Source organism: Amblyraja radiata, chromosome 15 (genome assembly GCF_010909765.2).
Source record: "Amblyraja radiata isolate CabotCenter1 chromosome 15, sAmbRad1.1.pri, whole genome shotgun sequence".
Taxonomy (NCBI): Eukaryota; Metazoa; Chordata; class Chondrichthyes; order Rajiformes; family Rajidae; genus Amblyraja; species Amblyraja radiata.
In genome coordinates, this window is record NC_045970.1 from 23,922,932 (window position 1) to 23,950,209 (window position 27,278).

At 42.3% G+C, this 27,278-nt stretch overlaps 1 protein-coding gene across 2 annotated transcripts in view; it reads left to right on the forward strand.

Moving 5' to 3' along the window:
• The window catches only part of fgfr2 (fibroblast growth factor receptor 2), a 168,461-nt gene that overhangs the window by 11,475 nt on the left and 129,708 nt on the right, over nucleotides 1-27,278 (forward strand). For both annotated transcript variants that reach the window (XM_033033810.1, XM_033033811.1), the window contains exon 2: nucleotides 9,200-9,294. The gene's annotated coding sequence lies outside the window, so the exon portion shown is untranslated. The remainder of the gene's footprint in view (nucleotides 1-9,199; nucleotides 9,295-27,278) is intronic.

A 27,278-nucleotide genomic window follows, 5' to 3' on the forward strand; every position in this document is an offset into this window, starting at 1 on the left:
TCTCCTCTCCCTCCCAAATCTCTCCCGTTTTCTCCTCCCCCTATCCCCTCCCTCCCCTCTTCTCATCCTCCCCTCTCCCCTCTCCCCACCCCGTCTCCCTCTCCCACCCTCCCCCCACCTGTGTGTTTGGGGGGTGGTTAGTGTGAGTGTGATGCCGCAGCGCCCCCCCCCCCCCCCCCCGCAAACGCGCGTTGGAGAAACAGACCCAACGGGTCTGCACTTGGTCTAGTATACACATAAACACATGTACAAGATCAGACTTTTAATAAGTATATGATATAGATGTTATAAGTATCAAAAATATAATTTTAAAATTTAGTAGGTAGAAAGAACAGGTTAAAAGATATCAAACTATATTTTTTATCGAAATTTGGTGCTGGCTCTAAGGGCCGAATGGCCTCCTCCTGCACCTATTTTCTATGTTTCTAATTTTTACGATGTAGTTGCAGAACTCGGTAATAGTCTTTTACCCAGAGTTCATTGTACAATCACAATCTGAGGCATATTTAATTTCATTTTTCGTACCTAAGGAATGTGGTGGAAATTTGAGCCATCTTTGAAGCTAGGGCTGCCTTCTCTGTAGAAAGGCTAAAAGGAGAGGTTGAATTATATGCCAACTTTGCATGCTTAATTATGTTATGCTTAAAATTAATGGTGAAATAATATTAAATGAGTATACTCCATCACTACGTAAGTTATATCACAGTATCATTAACATGAGAGCACGATGGGGATTACTTTCCAGCCAAGAACTAGTGTTTCCTAAGTCTGAAATCATGTACCCTTTCTATTTCTCCTAATTAGTTTCTCAATTTCATTCCTGTATTAATTGAATTCAGGAAACCCACAAGCTGTTGATCTGGCTTCTGTTAATGTGTAGGGATCATCTGAACATCTGTGCATGTTTTAATAGCATTAGGGCATGTGGCTCCTTTAGCCATCTCTGCCGTGCAATAAAATTACAAATGATCTAGTATCTTGTTTACTTCCCCTTTTGATCACCATACCATTCGATTCCCTAGTATCTAAAAATACATTGAATGTGGCTTTGATTAATTATAGAGTAATTCCTCCTTACAGATTAATTTCCCGACTAGCTTTGTATCATCAGCAAACTCAAATATATTATACTCCAATGTACATAGATTCTAAATAACATAAATCCTGGTACTGATTGCAGGGCATCCTATCTATTACATCCTGCCAATGTTTATTCATATTCTCTTTTTATTTTGTTAACTAATCCCCCAACCATATTGGTATTGCCCAAGATAGACACAAAAAGCTATAGTATCTCAGCGGGACAGGCAGCTTCTCTGGAGAGAAGGAATGGGTGAAGCTTCGGGTCGAGACCCTTCTTCAGACTGGTAAGGGATAAGGGAAACGAGAGAGCTGAAACGTCACCCATTCCTTCTCTCCAGAGATGCTGCCTGTGTAAATAACACATTCTAAGCTTCCCCCAGTCTAGTTTCAGTCAATAAAATACTGTCAAACACTTGAGCATCTAAACTTTATTTTGGAAAACACAATAATAGTTCCCCACTACTATATCTAACCACCACTGGTTTGATCCTTGTATCTGCATGGCCAAGCCCTTCTAGCCTCGTGCAAGCAGAGAAACTCCAAAAGGTCACACTGTCCTAAGCGTTCTCCCTGAAGATTGACACAGGACTTCGTGGGCAAAGATCTTATAGCGGAGCAAGATGGGTTACTCTCACGCAAACGTGTAGTACGCTCATGGGCGGATTCATGGGTGATAATAGGACCCATTTTAGCAACCAGCCCCCGCCATCTTGTTCCGCCATCTTGCTTCCGGCCAAAGATCGGATCTTTGTTTCCGCAGCGGAAAGAAGGAGTGCGTGGCCCGGGGAGAGGGAGTGCGCGGCCTGGGGAGAAGGAGTGCGCGGCCCGGGGAGAGGGAGTGCGCGGCCCGGGGAGAGGGAGTGCGCGGCCCTGGGAGAGGGAGTGCGCGGCCCGGGGAGAGGGAGTGCGCGGCCCGGGGAGAGGGAGTGCGCGGCCCGGGGAGAGGGAGTGCGGCCCGGGGCAGCGGGGAGAGGGAGTGTGGGGCCCGGGGAGAGGGAGTGCGGCCCGGGGCAGCGGGAGAGGGAGTGCGCGGCCCGGGGAGAGGGAGTGTGGGGCCTGAGGCAGCGGGTAGAGGGAGTGTGGGGCAGCGGGGAGAGGGGCATTGGAGGGGGGGAGACATTGTAGTGAGGGGGCAGGCGAGGGAGTGCCGGGGGGGGGGGGGGGGGGGCTTAGTAAGGCCCAGTGTGTGTGAAGTTGTGGGGAGGTTTACAATGTTTCTTATTTAATGTCCCTTGTCTAGTCTGAAATAAAGTTCATTATTGGATCAGAAGAAATATAATTGTGTGTGTTATATGATTATATACATTTATATCACATTCATGTATGTGTGTTTATAAACATTTTATTCTTTAACAAGAATTAACAGAATTATGAACTAACAGAATTATGAATCTAACCCTATATCACACACAAACTTCCCCCGCAATGTCAATTACCCTGCGAGTCGGGTCGGTTCCGGTTACTACAAAATCAACTCAAACACTGCTTGTGAGCCATTTAAAAAGAAATGATTTACAAAACATTAAAAAAGACAATTACCAGAGTCAAATTTTATTCTTGACAAGAAGTATGAACTGGAAGATTTATGAATCTAACCCTATATCACACACACAAACTGTTGCCCCGCAACAATGATTACACTGCGAGTCGGGTCGGGTCAGGCTCCGGTTACTAAAATGGGCGGGGAAAAATGCCCAGGATCCCCTCCATAGCTTACTACACGTCAGCCCATTGTATTTCGCAGGAGTAGCCTATCTTGCTCCGCTATAAGATCTTTGCTCGTGGGAGCTACCTTTTATAGGTCCCCGAACCTTGAGGGGCCAAACCATCTGGGAGTGGTCTCTTTACAATCCAATAACAGATATCGATTAACACAGTACATGATAGACATTTCCTAACCCAATAATACAGTAACTAATACAATGTATCTGACAAAGTTTCTAGATGCAAGTTAACAGAGATGAATTATGCAACATGTGCCTAGATGTTCAAGAAACCCAGACAAGGCTCAACACTTAACCCAATAAACATCTAGCAAAGTAAAGCTTTGCTGTACAAGATGTGTATGTCTGGTTTGCATTCATGCAATTTACACCTAATTGTAAGAATCTGCAGGTCCCATTCTTTCCCGGCATCTCTTATCTAGGCTCCAGGCTAGCTGGCACCATTCTGCAGCTTGTCCCATTTCTGCAGAAGGCACATTTAAATTGACCAAATGGTCTAACAGCACAGAAACCTTTATTCAATTTTAGTGTCCTGGCATCTCCAATTTGACCAGAATTAACACCTGTCCCGCTGAGTTACTCCAGCTTTTTATGTCTATCCGGTTTAAACCAGCATCTGCAGCTCCTACTTACACATTTGGTATTGCCCAAACTGTGTGACTCATTTTATGCAATCATTGTCATGTGATATCTTATGAAATGACCGTGAAGATTCAGATAAATTTAAACACAGTTTATTTCTTGTCTGCTATCAAAAATCTTTATTACATTTTTCAAACACAGTTTGCATTGAACGGAGAGGTTGAGAAGGAGTTTCTTCCCAGAGGCCATTCGGACTGTAAACGCCTATCTCACCAGGGACTAACCCTACTGATTATTTTTCCTTCCATTATTTATTATGTAAAAGAATATGTGTGTTATGATTGTGTTTATAGTTTGTTTGGTTGTTTGTCTTTTGCACAAAAGTCCGCGAGCATTGCCACTTTCATTTCACTGCACATGTGTATGTGACAAATAAACTTGACTTGACTTGACTTGATGATTCTGTCTTATTGTATTATGATTTTCTGTATGTCCTGTTACCAAAGCTGGAATGATAGATGCAATCCTTTTCCTGATAACTGATTTAAGGCTAACTGCCTAGAACTTGCCACTTCCAAACCATCTCTCTTTAAAAAAAAAAGGTCATTTACATCTCCTGCGAAATCAGTTGAAATATTTGAGGATCTAGGGAATTTAGCATCACTTTTCTAGTCCCTATGGATGAAGGCTGTAGGTTCCAAGGAATTTTCTCATTTAAATACATTTCTTCATTATGTTCTTGTAACTCGTTATTTGATTATTTTCCTCCATTGGGTGCTTGGGTATGTTTATGTATTGTCTATTGTCTATTGCCATTGTAACTTCAGCTTCTGCCTCCATGGGCATCACACTTTTTGTAGTAGCTCGCATTTTACACAGTTGTCGAAGCTCCTGTGACCTTTGTTTTTATTTTATGCTAGTTTTGCTTTTGTGTTATATCTTTGTTTTTTTTAAATCAATTTTTTATGTTTTTTTACAAAATGAAATCCCCAGGCTTATAACTCATCTTGGTATCATTACAAGCATTTTAATTTAATATTATCTTAATGATCCTTGGTTGGCCATACAAGCATTACTTTTCCCATGGAGTTTTTATATTCTAGTTCAGCATTCATTTGTTATGAAATATTTTTTCATGTTTACCATTGGTTATCGACTGGAAAAATGTTCAGTCCATTTTACCCACTTCGACACTCGACATTCAGGACTAATTTCAGGCGGAATTGTTTTCCCTCGCACACAAAATGTTGTCATATTATTACCTTTTTCTTGTTAAGGATACTTTTCTTACACTAATTAACTCTGTCAAATTGCAGTTGGTTCACTGGTGAAAGGGAACTTTCCTGTCCCAAATACTTTTTGTAAACTAATCTTCCAAACAATTTTTGCCAATTTGATTTATCCAATCTAAATGAAAATAGTTTCCACCAGTATTTTGTTACATGTGCTGATACTTTCTAATTACTACTTCTACAACTAGGTTACTGTGGTTCAGGGTGAGGCAAGGGAGGAGCTGTAAACTATTCATTAGTATTTTTTTGTCCCATATTACAACTTATCTCTTCCATTTTGATTATACTTTCTGCTCTTTGGTCCATGCTTTTATTTTATCATTTGTTCTCAGGGCTGCCCTAACTTTTATATTTTCAATTTTATCTATCTTATCTTTATGAATGTCAAGCATCCTGGAATAGTTAATTCATGTTCTTGGCCACTACATGTTACTCATGGCTTTTTGATCGATTTATTTGTATTATTAGTTACTCAAACTTTTTGCTTTGTGCATTTTAACAATTTACCACTTAAACTTATTCCATTTATCCAAACTGTAACCTTGTCTTGCAACATCCACTTTCCTTTTTAAAAACAATTTAACTTTCACCTTCCTTATATAGCCCCTTAAAATCCTAATTCACCATGACTACCTTAGCTTCAGCTCAATTTTAGTGGAGCTTGTCTTAAATTTCCTTATTACACATTCTTGCGCCCTTTGAATCAAAACCCTGACACCATGCTTTGAGTCATGCACTCAACTCCCTGATCTGCATCTCCAACACCGTCATTGAACACAACATTACCTGACATTTGTAGGCAAAGAAGAAAGGCTGAAGCGCCTACATCGTTAAGTGGTGATTCCATACAACTGCCTATATTGGTCACATCTCCTTGTGTTTAAACACTAATTAAATTAATGTTAGCTAAGTGGTGTGACAACCCCTGGGATCAAACAGTGCAGGTAATTCTTTTCTCCTCCCTGTTATATGGTCCGCGCTCAGAAACATAGGACAGAAGTTCCTCAAGAGACATATGTGGTGACTCAGGATCGCCATGGTCCCCAACTCTGAGTTCGAGCATCACCTGCAATTCATCTCCTCCCTTATCTTGTCATTTTTATTCCTCAATTATTTTCTTCTCTTAAGATAGTTTATTTAATTTTGTTGTTCACCAACTATGTTATCAGGCAGCATTTTCCCAGCAATAATGTCATTAGCGTTAATTTTGGATTTCACCAGGACTGTAGCTCCAAATGTAATTGTTGCCTTGAATTGAAACAAAGGCATAAGAACTGAATACTACAGATGAGAGTCCTTGCCATCACATCAAGGCAGCATTTGGACCTAATGCCGATTCAAGGAGTGCTACTAATTCTGGGGTCGAAGGGGATTAAAAGGAAAACTCTCCATTGGTTGGATCCATAATTTGCAAAATGGTTGTGATTATTGGCGATCAGTCACCTCAGCCCCACTCCTGGCAGAATCCGTTGATCCAGCCACCAGCACGTCATATCTTCAGTAACCTATCTTATGCTACTAATTCAAAATGGGAACTTTTGCTGAAATATTGAATTAGATCCTCAAAAAATTAATCAATGTGTGTCCACATGGAACATTCAGCAGGAGCTGATAGATGCATGTAACATTTGCATTGGGCAAGAACCAAATAATAATCTTCTCCAAAGGACAGCTTAACCTAAATGTTGAACAACAGACTAAGTCCCTAATGTGATAGTATGTATACATGTATATTATGAACAGCATAGTTGCGGCCAGCCTTTCAAATGAAAGCTGCTACTGATATTTAGAGCCAGGTTGAGTATGAAGAAGGGTTTCGTCCCGAAACATTGCCTATTTCCTTCGCTCCATAGATGTTGCCTCACCCGCTGAGTTTCACCAGCATTTTTGTCTACCTCTACCATTGGCTCTACTAGGCTTTAGACTTTTTTGCATATGCGAATAAAATACTTAGAATGATGCAGAAGGAAGCCATTTGGACCAAGTTGCCGATGCTGGCTCCCAGGGAAATAATCCAGTTAAGAGTCAGAAGGGTCTGGACCCGAAACGTTGTATGTGCATTTCCATCCACAGATGCTGCCTGGCCTGCTGAGTTCCTCTCGAACTTTGTTTTTTTGCTAAAGCAATCCCATTCTGCACTTCACCCCTTCCGATTTTCCTGTATCCTTGTAACCTTTTTTCTTTCATCAATTCCCCATTACCCTACATTAAGAAGTGACCTGCTGTAGTCAATTAACCTACTAGGGTATTTAATATGTGAGAATAGATCAGGGCACTCAGTGAAAACTAGCCTTAATTTCCAAACAGATTTTGGAAGATAGTTGAAAGTGTGTTTTACGATGAGTCTTTTTTGTACAAGCATTAAATGAACTGTTAAATCAGAAGAGAGAGTCAACAATATTTATGTAATGATTAAAAATATAACATAAAAGATGTTGAGATTTCTTACAGAAAATTATTACATAAATTTATTTGGGAGGTACCCTTGAGAGTGCAAGGCTCATTTCTGATTTATTGACATATTTAAACAAAGTACTATGTTGATCCCGACAAGTTTATTCAATTAATATTTAGTTGCTGTGAACTCTGTTCAGACTTCCAGCACATTCCACAATCGGAAGGCCTTGGCACATAAATTTCAATCACAGCTTATCATAACTTATCATACTCATGAACAAGCTGCATGCCATTATATGCTAAGTGAACTAAATCAACGGCTTAAACATTTGTGTATAGCTTTTAACATAGTAAAGGCCTACAGCCATTCGTTAATTATAGGAATTCTGACTATAACATTTACTTTTTGCTCTTATCATGCTTCTATCAACTAGCAGGATAATATGATCATTTAGAATTAAATAATTTCATTATTGCAGTCTATATTTTCAGTAAAAAGTCAATATATCACTGGTTACAACATGAAATTAGACCTTTTGACCCATTAAGCGCAGGCATCGCTGTATAAATCATGTAAAGATACCACACGAAAACAGGCCCTTCGGCTCACTGAGTCTACACTGACCAACACGCATACATTTACAATTATTCTACATTAATCCCATATCTTATTCTTTGCACATTCTCATAATCTCTCCCCAGATTTAACCATTCATCTACACATTAGGTGTGATTTTTACTGTGACCAATTAACCTACCAACCCGCACGTTTTTGGAATGTACAAGGAACCCAGATCACCCATGATGTAACCCAAGCATTCACAGTGAGAATGTGCTAACTCTACATATCAGCAGCAGATATTGGCATTGAACCTGGATCTCTGGTGCTGTGAGGCAGTGGTTCTTCTATTTGTGACACGTGTATGTGAGAGCAACCCAATCTTTCCCTGTAGTTGTGCAAATTGTTTCCTTTCAGAGACTTTGTCTGCCTTCATTTGAACAATATAATTGAATTGGCCTCCACTAATGCCCTGAGTCTATTTCAGATCCTAATCACTGGCATAAAATTATTTTTCATGGTCACTTTTATTTATTTCATGGTCATCTTTATTCTGTGGGGCCTCGCCCTTGACCCCTTAAATATTTTCTCTCTGCTCCCTTTGTATGCTTAATGATTTAAATTACCTTTATCAGATCTCCTCTTAGGAGAATAGTCGTAGCTTTCCCAAACTATCTACATAACTGCAGTCCCTTAACGATGGAATCTTTTGGACACTCCTACACTTTCTGTACTTCTCCTGTGCCTGAAGTGTAGTATGCACAAACAGGCATGGTGTCCTAGTTTTAGCTGAAGCCATCTTTTATAAAGGTTCAAAAAGCTGGAGTAACTCAGCGGGACAGGTAGCATCTCTGAAGAGAAGTAATAGGTGACGTTTCTGGTCGAGGCCCTTCTTCAGAACCGACCCAAAACAAAACGTCACCCATTCCTTCTTTCCAGCAATGCTGCCTGTCCTGCTGAGTTACTCCAGCTTTCTGTGTCTATCTTCGGGTTTAATCCAGCATGTACAGTTCCTTCCTACACATTTTATAAAGGTTCATTTGGATTTTCTTCTTCATGTACTTGGTGTCTTTACAAAGCCCAGGGTTCCATGTGTCTTTGGTAACCAGTTTCTTAACCAGCTGCATCACTTGAAGCTGCAGCACCCATTTCTGATCTATTGCCATATTTAAACAAATCACATTCATTTTTAAGCATGTTTATGCAACTAACATTCAGTTACTGAGGACATATAACTCCAGATTTTCCTGCTCTTGGATCCAATTATGTTCTCTTATTTATATTGCCTTTTCCTTTTCTTCCTATCAAAGCATAATTTTTTTCATTTCTCAGCAATAAATTTCATCTGCCATCCATTCATCGCTCCAACTATCTACATCTCTTTGAAGTTCAACAGTATCCTCACATTTTAGTATGTTATCTCCGTTTTACGTCATCTGCAGATTTTGAAATAATGCCTTGCATACATGTGTCGTTATATATTCATTTCAGTTAGTATAAAATTTCATGATGGTTGCAAAAAAAATGAAGTAAACTAATCATTAATTTGTTTATTTCCATAGCACCATTTTGAATAGACCTTCACCAAGTGCTTTGCTGAATATTGTTGGTCTTAATGACTTCCTATGAAATGCCTTGACGGAAAAGGAAACCGGATGTAAGTTGCAAATTAATTTTCAGGATGCTTTTGATTGCTTAAAATTCTTATCTTGATGATTATTAGTTCAGTACCAATGATTATACTTTTTATATGCACAAGTATTTCCTGCTAATGGCTGATATTTACACTTTAAAATAAAAGGGCATGTTCAGATGAAAAATCATGTCGAATTTTTGGAATGTGGTAATTTTGCAATTCAATCAGAATTCTTGAAATCAAAGGTAATTGTTTCCTCTTATTGCACCTCAGATAAAAAAGTCATGGGTTAGAGGAACTACAAAAATAATTGGTGAATAACAAATAAAATAACAGTGAATAGAAATTGTGTCAAAAGGAAGGAAAAATTGAGACAATTTTCCAAAAGAACAGGTTTTTATAAAATTGTAATCAGAATGTAATTTTCTGATTCAATCCTCCTGCGTGCCCTGGAACTCCCTCTCTCCTTTTCAGAGGTAAGTACCATTAGTGGAACTAAACCTAAGAATTAAGAGGACTATGCAGAGAAACATTTTTGCAAATCAGCGTGAAAAATATAGGAAATTTCTGAATGGCGCCAACAACAACGGCAGCTGTCCAAACTGCCTTTTGTTTTCCATCAGCTCCTATGAACATGATAGAGGTTCTAAAAAACGTAATTATTTGCAAAGATGTGAAGAGTTGTTAAGGGGGCAAATGTTTTTTATAAGAAAGAAGAAACAATTTATTGGAAGCAGCTTTAGCAGTCAAAGAGACACATGAATGTGAGGTCACAGAATGTAATCAACGTAAAGAATATCAACAAATGAAGAAGAACGAAGGATGGATTCATCAGAGGTAATACCACTGATTATATTTGTAGGAAGCTTCACACACCCTGTCAACGTGCTGTGCTATTACTTTAAAATGCAAACTGTGACATTGCCATGTTACAGATGAGCATCATGACAATTATGGCATATCTGGGCTGCACGTATAAAATCAGTTCCTTAAGGTATAATATAATAATAAGGAACTGCAGATGTTGGTTTATATAAAGAAAGAGACAAATTGCTGGAGTAACTTATCGGATCTGGCAGTTTCTCTCGAGAACATGGATAGGTGATGTTTCAAGTGAGGACCACTCTTCAGACTGATTGCAGGGGATGGTGGGGGGGGGGGGGGGGGGGGTGGAGGAGGGGCAGGAAATAAAGTTGGAGAAGAGGAGGGTCAGGACAGAGCATAGCCAGTGATTTGTAAAGTGGACATAAAATGTCCGTCTCTTCCACGGGGATCAATTAATGTTAAATAATTATTTTCATTTTATGCAATTATACATTAAATTACATCAAATTAGATTGCATTGGCAAGAAATTTGATTGATATTTTCCTGACAATTACATAGATACATAGAAAATAGGTGCAGGAGTAGGCCATTCGGCCCTTCGAGCCTGCACCGCCATTCAATATGATCATGGCTGATCATCCAACTCAGTATCCCGTACCTGCCTTCTCTCCATACCCCCTGATCCCTTTAGCCACAAGGGCCACATCTAACTCCCTCTTAAATATAGCCAATGAACTGGCCTCAACTACCCTCTGTGGCAGAGAGTTCCAGAGATTCACCACTCTCTGTGTGAAAAAGTTTCTTCTCATCTCGGTCCTAAAGGATTTCCCCCTTATCCTTAAGCTGTGACCCCTTGTCCTGGACTTCCCCAACATCGGGAACAATCTTCCTGCATCTAGCCTGTCCAACCCCATAAGAATTTTGTACGTTTCTATAAGATCCCCTCTCAATCTCCTAAATTCTAGCGAGTATAAGCCAAGTCTATCCAGTCTTTCTTCATATGAAAGTCCTGACATCCCAGGAATCAGTCTGGTGAACCTTCTCTGCACTCCCTCTATGGCTATAATGTCCTTCCTTAGATTTGGAGACCAAAACTGTACGCAATACTCCAGGTGTGGTCTCACCAAGACCCTGTACAACTGCAGTAGATCCTCCCTGCTCCTATACTCAAATCCTTTTGCTATGAAAGCTAACATACCATTTGCTTTCTTCACTGCCTGCTGCACCTGCATGCCTACTTTCAATGACTGGTGTACCATGACACCCAGGTCTCGCTGCATCTCCCCTTTTCCTAATCGGCCACCATTTAGATAATAGTCTGCTTTCCTGTTTTTGCCACCAAATTGGATAACCTCACATTTATCCACATTATACTGCATCTGCCAAACATTTGCCCACTCACCCAGCCTATCCAAGTCACCTTGAAGTCTCCTAGCATCCTCCTCACAGCTAGCACTGCCCCCCAGCTTAGTGTCATCCGCAAACTTGGAGATGTTGCCTTCAATTCCCTCATCCAGATCATTAATATAAATTGTAAATAGCTGGGGTCCCAGCACTGAGCCTTGCGGTACCCCACTAGTCACTGCCTGCCATTGTGAAAAGGACCCGTTTACTCCTACTCTTTGCTTCCTCTTTGCCAGCCAGTTCTCTATCCACATCAATACTGAACCCCCAATACCGTGTGCTTTATTATGCAACTATTTCACAAAGAAGGTGGATGTAAAACTCTACACCCCAGAGATTTCAGAACAGTGATCCAGTTTCAGTTACAAAATGCCCACTCATCATTCATGAACCAAGGTAATGCAGACCTGCCGTATATTTTTAAACAATTGGAAAAAACAGGACTTGCATTGCCTCATTGAAGGTTTGAAGGAGATCGCAAAATCCGATTCACCAAATCATTTGTAACTGAAGACAACTAACTGATCAGTGTAGAATCGCTGGCAAAGATTATAAATACTAGTAATGGAGGATACTGAACTGACAAAAAGAACATTGTAGAACTAGCAACACCACTTGGGGAATTGTTGAGATAGTGATATTAAAGTTTTTTTAAACTCATTGATGATGTTTACCTCTTTAGGTATGTATAGAAAGACCTTGAGCAAAAAGTTTGAGTAAAAGTTTTCTGCACTTGTGTTTGGAGGTAATCAGTGCATTGTTTGAGGAATACAGTGTTTGAGGAATGTTGAAAATAATGTGTTTGGAGCCAGATCAGATATAGTATTTTTTTTTAATCTATGTTCGTAAAATATGCTGCACAACTGAAATATATTGGATCAGGATAGTGTATTTGAGCTGCTTTTTGCAATTTGACAAGGGTGTTAAAATTGAATACCTGGATTTTATCAAGGATATTTTTAGAAAACTATTATTATAACAATAGGGCATGATTATGTTTAGCCTTGTGGATGAATTAGAATTTTCTTCCCTGGAATTTCTCTATTATTGTGCAGTCCACATTGAGCAAATGAAGCTGAGATTTAATATTAGTACATTAACTGTAAAATCAGAATCAGCAATGCAGGTGCATTGAAATAGCCTGTTTGGTATTATTTTATTAATACATGTCTAAAACAGCTACAAAACTTTGCATTTTCATGTTGTTAACCATTTTAAAAGTTATTTCTGAACCATTTCGTAGGTACAGTCACATTGCTCAAAAATGGGCCCTTTGGCTCACCAGGTCCATGCCACTGTTTCACTTAACTATAATAATCTTATTTGGCCACATTTAGTTAAGAGTCGCAAGTGTTTTATTGTCATATGTCCCAGATAGAACAATTAAATTCTTACTTGATTATTCCTGGGTGATTCAAGTGCTTGTTTAGATGCTTCTTAAATATTGTGGGGATACCCGATTCGACCACCTTCTTGGGCAATGTGTTCCAGATTCCAACTACTCTCTGCGAAAAAAATTCACCATTCGATCCTGTTTAAAGTTAACATGTCTGACCATATACCTATGCCCGTTTGTTTTAGACACACCCACCATGGGAAAATATTTTTACTCTACATCCTGTCTATCCCACTCTTAATTTTGCATGCCTATCAGGTCACCCTTTCATCACCACTGCTCCAGGGAAAAGTAAGTTTGTGTACACAATCTCCTCTTTTAACTGAACTGCTCCAATCAAGGCAACATCTGATGAACAAAGGAGAGATCGCAGATGCTAGAAACTGGAGCAAAAACAAACTGTTGGAGGACGCTAGTCGAGTAGCATCTGGGGTTAAAGGGATGATCAACCTTTAGGTTCAAGATTCTGCATCAGGATTAAGAGTATAGAGGGAATATAGTCAGTGTAATGAGGTGAGAGGGAGTGGTAATACAGGGGCTGATAGGTCATAGGTGGAACCAGGTGAGGTGGAGGGGATGATGGACAAATTGGTTCAGGTGGGAGGGATGAGGATTGAGTTGAGACGGAGGCCTGTGGGTGACCGGTGGAAACAGAAAAGGAAATAAAATGTTGAGAAATTTGAGCCAAATGGGGGAAGAAGAAGGGGAAGGTAGAGACGGAGGCTGGAAGATGACGTGGAACCAGATAAAGGGAGGGATATGGGCAGATGGAACAATATGAGGAACAGGATTAGAAAGATTGGCCAATTAAGAAAAATCCCAGCAAGATAGACGTGTGGGTAGTGGACAGATTTGTGGGTAGTGGATAGATGGAACCAGTGGGGGGAGAGCAATGAATCTTGGTAGCAGGGGTGTGGTGGAATGGAAAAGGTGAACAAAGGTAGTGAGAACCTTGGTGGAATGGTAGGAGTGGGAAAGGAACAGAAGGAGTGTGGGTTACTGGAAATTAGAAAAATTAATGTTCATATAATTTGGGTTGTAGGCCACCTAAGTGGAATATGAGGTCTTGTTCTTCTTGTGTGCCTTTAACCTCGATGTGACTGTGGAGAAAACCATGGACAAACAGATTGGTGTGGGAATGGGGAGTGTTTAAACCCCCAGTGAAACTTTTCTGCATGCTTTCCAGTGCAATCAGATCTTCCCCATAGTGCGCCATCCATAACTGCGCACAATAATTCATGTGCTGCCTAACCATTGTTTTATTCAGTTGTAACATGTCTCTGCCCTTGCATTCTGTGGCATGGCTGATGTGTGGTTCTGATGCATGGACTTCAAGGTCTCAATCCCATTCCAAATGCTCCTTCATCACATTGAGTGTAGATAAGCCAGAGATTCTTGCAAATGTGTGAGACTGTTGCATTTCTTCAAGGAGCTTTGAACAAAGCTTTACTTTGTAATCTGCATTCTCTTCCTATGACACAACTTGGAATAGAGGGTCTGTATTAAAAGAACACCGTAGACATCAATAGCTTTCATTGGGCAGTTTTATAACTCGCTGTAGGCTGCTCAAACTCGTTCAACGTCCACAGAGTGCACTTGAATCTAACAGGGAGAGGTTCCATCCACAGTGAGTTGTTGCCATAATCACTCAATCGGTGCCTCAGTGATGACAGGCAGTACTCCATGGGCATCCATGAGCATCCTCGCTAGAGGCACAGCAAGGTCTGCAGTAGTGCGAACAGCTACCACAATCAGCTGTTAATTTTCTTTGCACTTTGATAGATTTTAATAGTGCTGGTATGATCTGAATAATTTCAAAAAATATGTAAACATCAAGCATCATAGCATTGTTGAATCAAATTATGCACCCCTCTGCTTTACCCACAACACTGACTGTTAAGTCAGTTTTGAAATTTTAGTGCTGTGTCACTGTGCTTGCCGCGCCACAGTAATCTAGCTGAAGGAAAGTTGCTTGATTTCACTAGAGAATCTATACCAATGACCTTTATGATTGATAAAAAGATCTTGCTCTTCATGAGCCTACTTCAGAGAACTCAACAAGGCCAATGGCTGTCTGTGTAACACAGTGAGCATGCTGTCTGGTAGAAGGTAATTTGATGACCTGATGAGGCAGGATGTCAGTATTGTTTCATCCTTCACGTCCAGAGCCATGCTAGACGATGTATGGTCCCATCTATCTTCCACTCATCTACAGTGTGATCTGAGCAGGAGTCTATTCAGAATAAATATAGGTGGAAGTTGATGTATATCTCTGCTTCTGCAAGAGTGAGAAGAGCTTTCCTCAGTCATGTTTCTGCTCCTGCTTGCTCCTGTCAGTGACCTGCTTGTGCATGGCATTTCTTTGGACTGCTCGCTTCAAGCAACTTGGAAAACAGATAGCTGCTTGCATTTAGCAATCTTTTGCTTCTAAAAAACTGCAAGCTGTTCATGGATAGCAAATCTTTATCCATTGAAATCAGATGTATGGCATCTTGATTCTCAATGAGAAAAGTGATCTGGTTACAGATGGCATCTCTCTGCTCAGTTTCTTAATGCCATATCTCTGTAATTTCAGATAACATATGACATATTACTTTTAGATGCTCTATTCTCTCATGTATGATTATTAAAATGTCCTTGAGCTCTCACAAGCCAACTGATATAGGGGTAATTTTACAGCAGCCAGCTGACCTATCTTCCAGCAGGTCTTTGGGGCGAGTGAGGAAACCAGAGGACACAAGGGAAACCTTTGTGGTCACAGGGATATTACATGCCCGATACAAACAGCACTGGAGGTCAAAATTAAATTTGGGTAGCTGGTGCTATGAGGCAGCTGCACCATCTGCAGTACTATTGTGCCACCATAATCATCATCTTCCTACATCCCCTCTTCTTCTATTATTCCAGCTCCATCTCTTCCCTAGTGGGAATGTCCAATCCCTGCACAAAACAGCAGCACATGTGAGTGATAGTGATGCAGCAGCACAGATGGTAATGAGGATATCAAATCAAATTGGATGTAGTGATCCCTGGCAGATAGCATATTGCAGTTATTCCAAGCGTGGCTATGGGTTTGGTAGCCACTAAGCGCACGAGGAGCAGGGTAGTTTAAGCGAAATGGGACGTGCTGAACACATGAAGATCCTTCTGTCAGTGTGGGTGGCCCGACTCCTATTCCTTGCTCTCTTTATACAAATGAGGGAGATGAAAGACATTGAATTACTTTTTAATTCAGCTGCATTTGGAGGCATGCGCTTTGTGTGGGCAATGGAGAAGTTAGAATGGGAATAATGGAGTGAGTGTAGAGGCTGTGAACTGAGGCACAAGCAATGTAATTAAGACAATATCTAAGGGGGAAATTAACTATCAGAATTAAAGTGTTACCTTTTAGTCTTTAGCTCATTTGGACATCTTGTGTGAGATCTGGCATTGCTCCAGCAGCACATGTTTCTTACTCCTGAAGGAGACCACTGCAGCCACCTCTTGCCAAGTTCTTCAAATAGTGCTGGTTGAAAGTCTCCAGGCACAGTGAACCTTTCTCTTAGCCTCTACCTGGTCGCTCGGCTTTCATAGTTGCACTGTGAAAAGTGGAGTCCTCTTCCTCTCCCATGTTGCCTCCTCTCTCCTACATGGCAGCCATACTATACATAGATAGCCATACTATGCTGCTGACTACCTTTGAATGTGTGCCTTTGAAGGCTAATATCCATGTTTAATTTTGTCATAGAAAAATGTTTTCAAATGTGCTAAATCGGGTGAGGTTCTGACTGGAACCAGATAGATGCCATTTTAGGGCATGGTTTCTGGATATAATGTTGGCTCTTTTAAAATGTATTTTTGGCTAATTTATGTCTTTTTATGGGGTTTCTATTTGGGCATTAATTTTATACTTGGCATACCTGCAACTGCAAATACAATTGTAAAATCTCATACTTGGTCATTGATTCATCAATTTTTTTCAAACGTAGTATTTGATAATCTGTGCTAAATGTAAAGAAGGTTATTTTGGTGAAAGGATGAAAACCGGCACTAGATGAGTGCTGCTTTAATAGGACATGCCTGTTTTGAAAGACTGGTTTTAACCCATAATTTTGTTTCTAATTCTGATTACCATAATTTGAATTTGCCTGGAGGTGCTGAAACCTGTAGTTTAGTGCACCAAGGCACAAATTAGACTGAATTTCCATCGAGTAAGTGTTTGCAGACTCTACTGAAGAACACCCAGAGAGTTGTGAATCTGTGGAATTCTCTGCCACAAAAGGCAGTGGAAGCCAATTCACTCGATGTTTTCAAGAGAGAGTTAGATTTAGCTCTTAGGGCTAAGGGAATCAAGGGAATCAAGGGATATGGGGAAAAAGCCGGAACGGGATCCTGATTTTGGATTATCAGCCATGATCATATTGAATAACAGTGCTGGCTCAAAGGGCTGAATGGCATACTCCTGCACCTATTTTCTATGTTTCTATGCCAGCTGACACACAGTGATGCATTGATGCATTTCCAAATGGCTAGGGCCAAATGTGAGGCTTTGCACATTCTTAAACAAGGCACTGGGATCTAGAGGTGACATACCTGTATTCTTAAGGAAATTGTGTTCCTGATCCCTTACACCAGCTATAACGTGGAAACAAAGAACTGCAGATGCTAGTTAATACACAAAAGGGCACAAAATGCTGGAGTAACTCAGCAGGTCAGGCAGCATTCCTGGAGAGCATGGATTGATGATGGAAGGGACATGATCCAAAACATCACTATCGATGTTCACTAGAGATGCTGTCTGACCTGCTGAGTTACTCCAGCATTTTTTGCCCTTTTGTGTATTAGTGGCGGCGCTGTTGAAAAGTAGCGGCGCTGTTGAACGGATGCGGCTCGCCTGCAGTCCGTCTGTCTTTACTTTTTGTTGTTGTTTTTTTGTCTTGTTTTAGTTAAATTTTTGGTTATCAGGTTGTGTTATGTGTGGGGAGGGGGGCTGAAACATGGTTTTCTGTCTCCCCCATCGGGGGAATGCGACTCTTCTGTCGTATCCCCTCTTCTCTGCCTCCGTCTGCGCTGAGGCCTAATGGCGGAGCTGGGGGCCTCCAACCTGCGACCGACCTCGAGGCTCCGGAGGCAGAGCCAGCCAGGATTCACCAACGCGAGGCTGGTCGAATTCAGAGCTGTGGCGGCGTTCGGGCGCTCAAGTGGCAGCGGCACGACTCGGGGCTGAGACGGTGCTCTGGTGAGGGCGGCCCGGCGCGGGGCTGAGACGCGGGGCTGAGATGGCGCTCCTGTGGCAGCGGTACGACTCGGGGCTGAGACGGTGCTCCGGTGAGGGCGGCCCGGCGCGGGGCTGAGACGGCGCTCCGGTGAGGGTGGCCCGGCGTGGGGCTGAGGCGGCGCTCCAGTGGCAGCGGCACGACTCGGGGCTGAGACGGCGCTCCGGTGAGGGCGGCCCGGCGCGGGGCTGAGATGGCGCTCCGGTGAGGGCGGCCCGGCGCGGGGCTGAGACGGCGCTCCGGTGAGGGCAGCTCGGCGCGGGGCTGAGATGGTGCTCCGGTGGCTGAGGCGGCGTTCCGGCGGCGGTGACATGAATCCGGGGCTCGGCCGCGGGCCAGTGGACGACATCGCCTGTTTTCCGGCAAGAACTGCGTCCGCTGGACTGGAGGCTGGCAGCTTCGACCACCCCGGGCCGCGGAGCTTGAACCGGCCCATTCGCGGAGCTCGGTTGAGCCGCGGGACTGACTACCATCGCCCGGTGGGGTAACAACATATCGCCTCAGCGCAGAGGGAGAATGAGGAGGGAAGAGACAATAACTTTAAGACTTTTGCCTCCATCACAGTGAGGAGGTGCCTGGTGAACTCACTGTGGTGGATGTTAATTTGTGTTTATTGTGTGTTTTGTTGTTTATTATTATATGTATGGCTGGCTGCAGGCAACGATCTAATCTAATCTAATCTACTCCAGCGCTTTGTGTCCTCTTACATCAGCTGCCTTGCTTTGCCTTAAATCCTCCTCCCATTCCTTAAAGGATCTTTGGCGTGGTGGAAATGTCCAAATATTGCCTTTCTCCAACTAACTAATGTTTTAGTTTAAAACTCCAACATGGAAACAGGTCCTTTGGTCCATTTAGTTCACGCCAACCACTGATTACTTGTTCACACTAGATCTATGTTATCCCACTTTCTCATCTACTTCTTGCGCAGTGGGGGCAATTTGCAGAGTCAATTAACCTATAATGCATGTCTTTGGGATATGGGAGGAAACCCACATGGTCAACTTGTATCGTAGAACGTACAAACTCAACACAAACAGCACCCGAAGTCAGGATTGAACCCTGTTGGTCAACATTATCTACCAAAAGGATACAAGTTGCAGGAGTAACTCAGCAGGACAGGCAGCATCTCTGGAAAACATGGATGGGTGACGTTTCGAGTCGGGACCCTTCTGCATACTGATCAGTCTGAAGAAGTGTCCCAAACCGAAACGTCACCTATCCATATTTTCCAGAGACGCGTTGTTCCTGACCTGTTGAGTTACTCCAGCACCATGTGTTCTTTTGCGTAAACCAGCATCTGCATTTCCTTGTTTTTATATTATTTAACAAAATACTGTCTAGAATCCTTAACGAGTGCCTGCAAGCAATTTATGTAGTCTTCAACTTCTCAGGATCTACTGAGCATCTATTCATAGAGTAAACATGAAGTCCTTTACCTAGACTACAGTTGAGAATGGACTAGTATTGTTTCAGTTTGTGACCTCGTCTCGGCTATTACAAAGGATTTTTAGTACTTGAAGTGTCCAGAGGATACAAGCCTCACACTGCAACTGAAATAAAATGAATGTGATTTTGAGGTCAAATTTTTTTTTGCTTTATAAATATAAAACAAATTAGGTTCCTTGTTCCTTATGATGGAGAATAGTGCTTAAAGAATGTCTGGAATTTCAGTAAGCGATCATTTTACATTTGCATTAACAGTAATTTGCTGGTGTGGATAGCTTGTAGATCCTTGTAGATCCTGCCAGACATTTTTCCTCTACTGTCATTAAAGAAATGGGTTGAAAATCAGACTGACTCATTAATGAGTGACTAAACTGCTGCACCGTATCATCATGCAGATGATTATACTGAAAATTATCCACTTTGTCTCTGTTGGACGATGTGGACTAAATGTTGCTTGATAATTGAATAAGATTTTCACCTAAAAGCGTAAGGAAATATTTACAGCAATTCCATTAATGTTGCAAAAATCCATTATATTGGCTGCTGAATTGAATTGAAAGATGCAGCTTGGAAACAGACTTTTCAGGCATCTCAAGTCCAGGCTGAGTATTGATCATTTGTTTATACCAGCTTTGTGTTATCCCACTTTCTCATCAACTCTCTTGCAGTAATTTTACTGAGGCCAATAAATTCTCACATCTTTGAGACTAGAGCACCTGTAGGAAACCTGCAAGGTCACAGGGAGAACATGCAAACTCCACACAGACAATACCCAAGGTCAGGATTGAACCCGGGTTGCTGGTGCTGTGAGGCAACACTCTACCAGCTGTACCACTGTGCTGCATTGACTATGATTGGCTATGAGGCAGGAAAAGTTTGAGAATCTTGAATGCTTTTTATTTGGTTAAATAATTGCAGTGCAATATCTGTGAGGTTGGCTGAGTTCTTACTGGTAGTTGTTGTTTATACCTCTGCCAGGAAAAAATATGTTATTAAAAGATTTATGTATGGATCTTTGGCAGTCAGCTGCCTGTATGCTGAATGGCAATGTATATGTCACAGAATTACTTGTGAGAAGTGGGATGGGCAGCTTTTCTAAACACCATTTAATAGATGATTGGAATACAGTATAAGAATCTGCAAAGAGGATCAGACCTTGGACTCAGAGTGAAAGAGCTAATAGTCAAATCTAATAGTCAAATCTAAAATGGATTTGTTCTTCTACAAAAGCATGGTCAAGCAGAACAAAAGAATAGCTCGGTGCCAAGTCTGAATTACTTTGTAAATTATATGGAACACAATATGGAGGACAGGTTGTCTTTTCAATAAAGACATTAAGATGGCAGCCTGCAGTAATAACATGTGCTTCATTCAAGGCCATAAAGAAGCCAAGATTGAAAAAATAGTTGACGCTCCAGAGATAAGTAATAACTTGTTATTGGATGAGCTTGATTTAGACCCAGCTTTTCTTATATTCTGAAAGGCTACAGAATCTTTCAGTCATGCCATATTCAGACTTGGTAGGAGTGTTTTACTGATAAGAAAAATGTATAATTGTGCTAGCTTTCCTTTGTTCTGTGTGTGGAGCCCGAGAAGCACTGAGCAACGTTTGTGCTCATTGTAGATCTTTGTCACTCCCGTCTGATGAATCAATTAAAGATTGCCATGGTTTACCTTTCACAGTTTTTGTTGCTATCTGCTTTTTAAGAAACAAACTTTGACAAGAAGAAAGAATTATGAGCTAATAACATGATCAATTAAAGGTCTTTATTCTCAAAGAGAACTAGCCATCCAACAGGATAAATATTGTTTTGCAGATATGCTATGGAAACAGGATAGATGGAAATTTGAGTAGATATCAACAGGTACTTGTTTTGCACAAAAGTCAGTGAAACAAAACAAAAAAAGTTGATCTCTTTGAAATAACAAGTACAAATGAAAACACAGATTTTGTCAATAAGCACCTAGAACTTGTCTTAGGAAAATACTAAGATTAGTATTTAGAATGGATGAAAATTGACTGGAGAACCTTTTTGTCAAGTCAGATCTTATATTTGGTAACATGTGACACCGAAACTGTCTATTCTGCCTTACATCCATATCAGAGTTTATGCTCCTTTCTTGCCTCACATAAATCTCTCAGTGTAAATATCTATGCCATTCTCCTGCTAATGCTTAACTTGTTTTTTTGTTATATACCATTGTCAGGGCTCGAAATTAGCGGTTGCCCGGGTGCCACTGACCACTCAAAGCACCGCCGGGCAACCTAAACACCGAGTCATTTTGCCCGGCTTGGCAACCAGATACTGGTTTGTACCGAAGATAGACACAAAAAACTGGAGTAACTCCGCGGGTCAGGCAGCATCTCTGGAGAAAAGGAACGCAACGTTTTGTGTCGGCGGTGACGGCTGTATTGCGTGGGAAAGATACTAGGTGCGGGGTGAGGAAGGGTCGGAGTGAATGACGGGCCCTGAACAGCGGCTCCATCTCCTCCTCCTCCCGCCCCCCGCCCGCCCTGATAGCAGCCGCTGCTTGCAAAGCCATTAGCACATTTGCAGGCAGAGGCTGCTATCAGGGGGGGAGGGAGGAGGAGGTGATGGAGCCGCTGTCGCGGCCTCTGCTGCCGCTGTTCGGGGCCCTTCATTCGCTCCGACCCTTCTGAAGCAGCTGCACCAAAGATCCTATAGCTATAGGATCTTTGAGCTGCACCGCTCGGCCCCGCACCTTGCTGTTGGCTGGCGGAGGAGGGAGGCGGTGGCGAGGAGTTCCCAACGGCCAAGGCAGCGGGGCGATGTTGTCCGAGGTGCGCTGACCCTCCTTCCTCCATACCTCGCCCCCCTTCTCTCTCTCTCTCTTGTATGCCCCCTCCACCCCCCCTCCCCCTTATCCTGGGACCCCTCCTCTCCATCCCACACGGATCCCCATTCCCGCCTCTATTCAGTCCTCACTGACATCCCCTGTGCTCCCCTCCCCATCCCCCCCCCCCCAATCTATTAATCCTGCGCTGATCACCCTATCCACCTCGCATTGATTCTCCTGTCACCCCCCACCCCCCATCCATCCTTCACTGGTTCCCGAATTCACCCTGTACTTCCCCCTTTCCCATCCATCCTGCACTTCTCCTCCATCCATCCTGTACTGATCCCCCATCGATCCTGTACTAATCCACGCATTCCTCCCGTACTGACCCACCCTCCATTTACCCTGCACCTTCCCCTCATTCATCCTGCACAGACCCTCCGATCCACACTGTACTGACCCCCCCCCCCCCCCATTCATCCTGCGCTGATCTCCCCCCCCCCCCCATCCATCCTGTACTGATCCTCCCATTCAAGAAGAATGGGGGGAACACTGAAGAAGGGTCTCGACCCGAAATGTTGCCTATTTCCTTCGCTCCATAGATGCTGCCTCATCCGCTGAGTTTCTCCAGCACTTTTGTCTACCCCCATCCATCCCGTACTGAACCCCCCCATTCAACACCACTGACATCCCCTGTGCTCCCCCTCACAATTTTACCTACTCCAACCAACAGGTACTAATTCACCTGCCTCAATCCATCCATTCTGCACTGACTGCCATCTAACCCCCCCCCCCCCCCCCCCCCCCCCCCCCCCGCCATCTATTCACCCAGCACTGATTCACACCCCCCTCCCTGACCCTATTGTCCTGGGAATGCCTTCAGAGCGAACATTGACTATGTTTGATAACGGAATGCAATCAAATGTGTTTTAATTTCCAATGTTATTATTTGTTTTAATACATAAAGATGGATTAATTAAATTGTGAACACGTGAAACATTAAAACCGCAGTGTTCGATTGTCACTGCTGCCGTTGACACGTTATTACAGAATTCATTTTAACGGCAAATCAATGCTCTTAATATGGAGTATCAGTACTGTAGTTATTTAATGAGCAACATTCACAACTATACGTACGCATATATGTTACCATGGTCCAGGATTTATTGACACAGGTTGATCATACGCCGTATAATCCAACCACATTTTTGTTTGGAAGTGGAAAGAACTAATAGAAATTGCATTAATCAATGTGTAAAAAGAGTTGAGATACTGTCTTATAATTTTGCTGCATGTCATTGTGGGATATATCATGTCCTGATTGGTGAATATGTTTAGTTTGTGACTTTATTTGAAGCAGAAATAATATGTGAATGCTTCATTGAGTATAATTCCGACTGGTAACTACGCACTTTGTCCGAGCACATTATCGCACGCGTCATGCAAGCCATCTTAAATGACCACCTAAACTGTTATTTGGCAATCCTATAACCTGCCAAGGTTGCCCGGCTGCAACAGGGGAAAAAAGTTAAGCGAGAGCCCTGATAGTTAACTTTGGCGTAGCTTTTAGTGATTGTTGTATATGTACTCAAAGATCCTTTTGATTCTCTTGCCCATCTGGACTTGCACCTTTCCAGTATTATCTCCATATTCTTCCTGCCAAAAAGCATTTCCTCATATGTATCTATATTTAACCTCATTTGACAATTACTTCCCTGTTGGACAGATGGATTAATGTCCTCCTGCAGTTTGTTTATAAACTTCAATTTTGTCTAATTTGACCCACCACTATCATAAGAAAAAAACATTGATTTTGATTGTGTAATCTAAATTGCTCATTTATATTCTGATCAGAGTGGATCCCATGTTGATTATTGTTCCTACCTCCTTTCACTACCAAGAGTTTTTGTTATCAATATTCCTGCTTGTTCCTGAAGCTACCTCACAATCCACTTTGTTGCTTGTGCTGTATTCCTGCACTCTTTGACTTCATTCGTTCATCTAATGTAGGGATCTTAGTAATTACCATGTGTAAATCTGCATTAGACACAATGACAATGAACTACCTTGTAGTTCCAATGAACTCCTCCTCAGTGGAGGAGGAGCCATCTTGGGGAACGGCTGCTAACCAGCAGCCGTCCGTTTAAATCACTTGTTTTGAAGTTTTTAGTAAGTCCTGTGCTTCGTCCGTTGGAGAAATTTACTTTTTAATGTGGGGGGAAGGGGGTAATTATACTTCTAGGTCCCTACCTGGTCGCTGAGGCAGCTTTTTCTCCGGGCTGCCCTGTCGACCCGTCCTCGTGGCCTACCAGCGGGCGTGGAGCGCCGTTTCCTGGCGGGGACTGCCCAGCACCTCGGCTTCGGTGGCGGCACAGCGCTGGAGCGCTATCGTGGAGTGGAGCGGGCGATGCCTTGCCTGGGTCGCCGCGCTGGATCGACGCGCTGGAGCTCCGGTGAGCTGTGACCGCCGAGATCAACACCTCCGGGCTGCGGGTCTGCGGAGCGGAGCGGGCGGCGCCGACTCTAACATCGGGAGCCTGGGAGCTCCAACCCGGCGCGGCCATGTCGGCTTCGGAAGCCGCGGTCCCCAGCTAGGAAGCGGCCGTTCCAGGTGGCCCAGCCGCTGAGAGGACTCTCCCGACGCCGGGGCAACACCACCCGGCCAGAACGGCCAGGAACATCGGGCCTCCGTAGAGGCAATAGCGGTGGCCTCAATAGGCCTGACTTTGGGTGAACTGGGGATGGGGACTGGACATTGTGCCTTCCCCCACAGTGGTAACCACTGTGGGGGGATGATTTTTTCCTGTGTGTAAGTTAATATGTTAATCTGTGTCCAAGATGGCTGCCGGAAGGGAGAGTGGACGCTGGCGCGCTTTAGCTGTCGCTGCTCTCTCTTCACATTGTGTTTTTTGATTTTTCTGTCTTTGGAGCGATTTCTGTCTTTAATTTGTGTATTGGTGATGTCCTTATTATTTATTTTACTCCGACTATATGTTTTTTCTCTTCTGTTAATTTTCTGTAAGGTGTCCTTGAGACTTTGAAAGGCGCCCGAAAATAAAATTTATTATTATTATTATTACCAGTAATTATTTTCCAAATGTGGATGTTGTGTGACTTGGAATGGACTTTGCAAGTGGTGGGGGTTCCCATCACTGCTGCCCATGTCCTTTTTGGGTTAGGGAGATGCTGTTGACATGATCTAAGTGAGTAAGTGTGGTGTATTTTGTTGATAGTACATACTACAGCCACGGTGTACTGGTGGTGGAATGAACAGATGTTGAGGGTGTTTATCGTATGGGCTATTTTCTTCTGGATGGTTTTGAGCTTTTTGAGAGTTGTTGGAATTGTACTTATTAAGGAAGGAATGACAATATCATTATGCTGTTGACTTTCCCTTGTGGATGGCAGAGCTTTGAAATATCAATGGGTAATCCTGCTGCAGTTTGTCCGATCCCTGATCAACACTTGTAGCTATGAGCCAATTGAGTTTCTGGTCGATGGTGACCTTAGCGCATGGATGAATGCATACAGTCAATCCAGATGAAGGCTTAATCTCTCTTTAAATTTGTTCATTTCTTTATTATTTCTTTAATCTCCTCAATTTCTATCTTAAATGCCCTTACCTCTTTTCAACTATTGTTACATCGGAAGGTGCTTTTGGAGTGTACATAATTTGTGTACTTTGTCAGTTACATAATTTGAGAAATTAAACGTTATGATTTTTTTTATGGTATTGTATCTATAATGCTATAATTATTACCCTGTATTGCCATACATTGGTATTAGCAGATATCCCTTGTATTCAAGAATGATATGATATAAAGTGCCCTCCATAATGTTTGGGACAAAGACCCATCATTTATTTATTTGCCTCGGTACTCCACAATTTGAGATTTGTAAGAGAAATAAATCACATGTGATTAAAGTGCACATTGTCATAATTTATTATAGGCCATTTTTATACATTTTGGTTTCGCCATGTAGAAATTACAGCTGTGTTTATACATAGTCCCCCCATTTCAGGGCACCATAATGTTTGGGACACATGGCTTCACAGGTGTTTGTAATTGCTCAGGTGTGTTTAATTGCCTCCTTAATGCAGGTATAAGAGAGCTCTCAGCACCTAGTCTTTCTATCACCTTTGGCAATTTTTATTGCTGTTTATCAACAGAGGACCAAAATTGGGCCAATGAAAGTCAAAGAAGCCATTATGAGACCGAGAAATAACTATAAACTGTTAGAGACATCAGCCAAACCTTCGGCTTACCAAAGTCAACTGTTTGGAACATCATTAAGAAGAAAGAGAGCACTGGTGAGCTTACTAATCGCAAAGGGACTGGCAGGCCAAGAAAGACCTCCACACCTGATGACAGAAGAATTCTCTCTATAATAAACAAAAAACCCCAAACACCTGTCCGACAGATCAGAAACACTCTTCAGAAGTCAGGTGTGGATTTCTCAATGACCACTGCCCGCAGAAGACTTCATGAACAGAAATACAGAGGCTACACTGCAAGATGCAAACCATTGGTTAGCCGCAAAAATAGGATGGCCCATGTTACAATTTGCCAAGAGGTACTTAAAAGAGCAACCATAGTTTGGGAAAAAGGTCTTGTGGACAGATGAGATGAAGATTAACTTATATCAGAGTGATGGCAAGAGCAAAGTATGTAGGAGAGAAGAAACTGCCCAAGATCCAAAGCATACCGCCTCATCCGTGGAACACGGTGGTGGGAGTGTTATGGCATGGGCATGTATGGCTGCTGAAGGTACTGGCTCACTTATCTTCATTGATGGTAAGATTGCTGATGGTAGTAGCATAATGAATTCTGAAGTGTATAGACACATCCTATCTGATTGAGATCAAACAAATGCCTCA